The 5,252-nt window shown below is 34.7% G+C and overlaps 1 pseudogene; it reads right to left on the bottom strand.

Moving 5' to 3' along the window:
- LOC21389974 overlaps positions 1-3,708 on the bottom strand; it is a 6,839-nt pseudogene extending 3,131 nt beyond the window's left edge.
- Between the last annotated feature and the right edge of the window lie 1,544 nt (positions 3,709-5,252).

The following is a 5,252-nucleotide window of genomic DNA, read 5'->3' as shown; positions in this document are numbered from 1 at the left end:
AAAAAAATTTTGATAGAGATTTGAGAGATCGAGAGAGATTGAGAAAAATTGAGAGAGATTGAGAGAAATTGAGAGGGAATGAGAGAGTTTGAGTGAGAAAAATGTGTTGAGGATGAGGGGTATTTATAGGAAAATTTTTGGGTTAAAAAATTGATTTTTTTTTCAAATTTTCGGAGATGGAACGGCTAGTAGGGTTTCAGCGGGTCGGGTTCAGGCGGCAACAGGTAAAAAAGTAGCCGTTGGATGGGTTTTCGGGCAAGTCGGGCTTTCGGGCAAAATTTGGGTTTTCAGGCTAATTCTCAGGTTGGACACAACGGTAATTTTTTTTAACTTTTTTTCGGGCATTTCGGGCTTCGGGCTTGGCCTGAAAAATTCAAAAAAAACTCTGGCGGACGGCGGTTGGAGGTGGTTACACGGCGGCGGGCTCCGGCGTGGTGACAAAATTTGGGCTGCCCGAGCCCGAATTTAAATTTTGAACGGGCCGGCATATGGGCCAGCCCGCCTGAGCCCGAAAAATTCGGGCTTCGGGCCGGCGTGGCAAATTTACTTATACCTTGAATAATGAAAGTTATAATTTTGAAAAACGACATTTTAATTATTCATTGATAAGTTCCTATTATAAGTTTAGTGAACACTAGGAAGGTAAAGTTAAATTTTTTCCATTCACGTTCTAATAAATAAGTAAACACTAAAAAGAAAATCAATGATATACATTCTTATTTAATTCCTTTACGTTCCAAACTTATTAACTTTTTCATTATATTTCATTCCGGTTTAGTAAACATGCCCTTAATTAGTTGACAAAGTAGGAAAACACATGGCTGAAAAATAAAACTTCTTTTGATGGGCATTATTGGGAGATGTGATCTTGGTATGACTTGATGCGTATAGGCTGTAATTTAGAAAATGAAAATTTGAAATGCAAGAGACATGTAAATCAATTACTTATTCCATCTAAATGGAATTTAAAAGGTATACTTACTAATGATGCAGAGACTGATTTGATCAAAGATTTATTGTAGCCTCCGAGATCTGCAACCGTCTCAGCCATTTGAACACGGGATACCCTGTCCGGTCCGCCAACGTTTAGTAGCAACTGCAATTTCTTACCATCTTAGGCATGTCAACAAAGCAAAAACCCATCAATACACAAGTCAAAGCTCAATAAGAGAAGAAAGGTGAAAACATGCTCATCAAAAGGAAAAATAATCCCATCTAATCTCGTGAACAATATAAAAAACAGATTGAAAGGTTGAACTTTGTCCAATTTGTCCTGTTCTTCAATTAATATCCTCAGGAAACCATTCCTTCTAGTAGAGCAGAAATAATTCTGGTCTCGTGATTAGCGGAAGGGACTTCATAGGCAGCCTCACTTTTATCACATAATAGCAGGCAATGTAATATTATTGTAGTCGAATAATAAATTTTGGAAAATTACATACCTTATATCCATTTTTCTGACAAAGCTAGTATGGTAGAAACAACGTCCTTGACATACACCGGGCATCGGAACTCATCATGAAAAAAGTCAACAGTATTTCCTTTGGAGAGGACACCGTCCATCCACTGCATCCATTGTAGAGAACCCAAATCTTAAGTCCACCATAAAGTAACTGTGTACTCCAAAGTCTAATCTCGAAAAACTAGATCACTCCTATCAACTATCAAGCTATCCAAACGTGTAAGCTTAATTTCATCGTTTCAAGTCCAAATGTGGAGGATACAAATAGAATATCATAATTGAAATTTGGTTTCATCCATTAACCAGATAATTATATTTTGACACATTAGTCTTCAATGTCAGCTCACTCGGTAACAAAAGAAACAACGACAAAAACATAGATGCAAAAGCACAATATAAAGACGCATGAGTTCAATATGTATACCTGACGGAAGAGATTTTGGAACTGGTGAGATTGTCTGTGGCCCAAAAATGATACTGCTTCTCAAAATTGCGAAATTTGAGCAGTTTTCAGAAATAAACTTCTCTGCAGCAATTTTCGATTTCCCGTAAACATTAACAGGAATAGCTACATCTTCTTCCTTGTAGAAGGACTTCACCCCCTCATAAACTGATAAGAAACCAGAGCGGTCACAATCTACGCACAAACATAAGCTTGAAGTACAAGATCTTTAGTCTGATTGTGTGTTTGTTCTTGTTGAAAAATGAAGAAAAATAGTAAAGCATAACGGAGGCCACGTTTGAGGATGTGCATATAAGTTAAATCTTATGGCTTCATCCAAAGCAATTCATTCAAACCGATTAGTCCAAATGATAGTATAACAAAATATTAAAAATTATAAACAGGTTGTACTGCTCAAAGATGCTGAAACTTAGTCAGGCTTCAGGATTTGGTGCTTATGAAATAAAGGACTACTTTCTTCATCTTGGTCATTCGGACCTTAAATTAAATAAAGGGAGCAACAAGAGAAAACAGAAGACTCGATTCTAGACTACATAACAGATCTCTTTTAAAACCACTAGCTCTTTATAACAGGCGTGATCTTTTTCTTAGATTTCTAGACTACATAACAGTCTCTTATAAAATGCATATGCCATGAAAGCAGCTCAGTTTAATTGAGAGAATATCTGTATAATAGAATAAAAGAGAAAATAATATGTCAGTTGAAAACGCCCCAAGAACCTTGCTTGGTGGCTGAAGAAGAAACTTATTTGTGCTAAAGCAATTATCCTACTTTCTTTTCCATTTCCTTTGCATTTCATTTGGTTTTTGACCAACAAAAAAAAAAAAAAAGATAAGTAGATAGAAATCAATATAGAACAACAAAGCTCGGCATAACTAACCTTGGTCAGTTGACAAATGGATCAAAAGGGTGCTATTCACTCCGAAACTCGACAACCACTTTACAAGAGAAGACGGCACATTAATAGACATTGCAGCAGGAGGATCAACCTCACAGGCTCGAGGCACAGAGAGCGCAGCACAGTTCACCACGATATCAGGCTGGCATTGCAAACTCAAACGGTGTTACTGGTTCAAGTCATTAATCAAGATTGTCCTCATCATCTTTTCATCATGAGACTAAGATAATTCATAGAATGGAATTCTTAGCTGCATCTCAATATGCAATTCAAATGAAATTACCAATAGATCCACACTCACAAAAATATAAATAAATTACTCTCAACAGAACAAGTTTAAGAGAATGACTGTAAGTATCAAATACAGTCAAAGGTCTCATATTCTTTGCTAGAATTTGAACGCCAAAAAAGTTGGAAAATAACAACAGTAAATAACAAACTAAATAAGCCCATATAAATATCACATATACAGTTCACAAAACCATATAAGCTCTCATCAACCTAGTACACAAAAACTAGACAAATTCTCAAATTCCAAATGCATTATAATAGAAAACCCACCAATGCAATCCACATATTCCATAATTAGAAATCCACATACAAAAATTATAATAATAAAGAACAACTTTTTTCTTGTAATTCATGAGAACCCACCTGGCCAAATGAATCCGAAATGGCTTGAAAACCCAGACCAGTTTTGAGATCAACATTGAAAGCTAGCAAATGAGGAAGAGCATCAAGCAAAACCTGAGGAGGAGGAACGGAGAAATGGGTGAAGGCCAGATCGAATTGGGTGTGTCGTTTAATGTCGGAAAAGCCTTGCAAAACATGTTGGCCCAAGTAGCCTGTGCCTCCCACCACCAAAACTCTCTTCCTACTCATCCCTTAGACCTCCCTCTGCTGGTTTTTTTTTTTTTTTTTTTTTTTTGTTTAATTTGGTTGGGTGGATTCGGCAGCTGGGAAGGAAAATGAAGATGTTATTATGTTGGGAATGGCGGAATTGATGGATGATTGTGAGGGAAGGAAACTTTTGCTGTCAGTACTAACATGTCGTGAGAGTGTTGTTTATTCTTTTCTTTTAAAAAACATTGGGGTTAATCCCAAAATTTATCCCCAATTTTGATCCTTAATTTTTAAAAAATTTCACATTTAATCTCTAAAACTTCTCTTTTACAATTTCAATCATTCTATTTATTAAGCGTTAAATATTTGATATAATTGTTATAAATTAATTACAGAGTAAAATTAAAAACATCTAAAATTTAAAATCTATTTATAAAAATTAATTTTCATTTTTTTATTATTTTAGTCCTAAAATTTTAAATATTTTCAATTTTAATTTTTAATTTTTATAAATTCTGTCAAAAATTTAACACCTAAATAACTGAAGGCATGTGAATAGCATTTTTTTTTCTTTTCATAGGGAACATATTTCTCAATCATTCTAACTTTGTTGACAAGTTGGGAGGCTTGATTACTGAATATATATATATATATATATATATATAGTCGGAGTAGGTTCATATTTTATATTTTGGTCATCAATTAGATCATTAAACAACATGAGAATTTTTATAACCATCTCAATCCTTCATATTTCTCATTCTTCCAACTTTCTTCATCATTCTTTCTCTCTATCACCCCAACCAAATGGAGCCTAAATTTCAGTGGAAAAAAAATGTCCAAGCCAATTGGCAGTCGAAATTTCAAAGCTAACTAATGTACTAAAATTGAAATTTGAAAGATCAAAGTTTCTAGGCTTGATGTTAATGTTTGATCATTTCGCTATACTTTCCTTTTCATAAGGACTCCATTTTTCACATATCTGCTATTTCTATTTTCTTTTTTCCATTAAGTGCCTGAGAAAAACTACAGTTGGAATTATGACTCCATCGAATGAATTCTTGTGTCAAAGCTTCTTGAAGATAATGAAAGTTCATGTATTATTTGGCTCATTGAATGAAAGTTCATGTATTATTTGGCTCATTGAATGAAAGTTCATGTATTATTTGGCTCATTGAATGAAAGTTCATGTATTATTTGGCTCATTGAATGAAAGTTCATGTATTATTTGGCTCATTGATTTTATGCATTGTTGACGGTGAAATTTAGTCAACTAAAAATTAACTCTCTCTAGGAACACTCGTAGACGTCTCTCACGGATTAATCAAGAAAAATCCTTGCAGAAAAATAAAGAACACAAAAGTTTATAGTGGTTCGGCAAGAATTCTTTGCCTACGTCCACTTGTGGATGCACTAGTATATTATCGATTACAATTTTTCTTGTAGTAAAATAGTGCGTAAAAAACTTAATGGAGGAGGCATACTCTATTTATAGACCTGTTACAGATCATGTCAATAGTCGCGTCTCTCGTACCCTGATGACACGTGGCAGTCGGGGGGAAAGTTGCAACCATTGGATTAGATT

This window comes from Morus notabilis, unplaced genomic scaffold, assembly GCF_000414095.1.
Source record: "Morus notabilis unplaced genomic scaffold, ASM41409v2 Scaffold215, whole genome shotgun sequence".
Lineage (NCBI taxonomy): Eukaryota > Viridiplantae > Streptophyta > Magnoliopsida > Rosales > Moraceae > Morus > Morus notabilis.
This window is presented reverse-complemented; position numbering and strand designations above follow the sequence as displayed.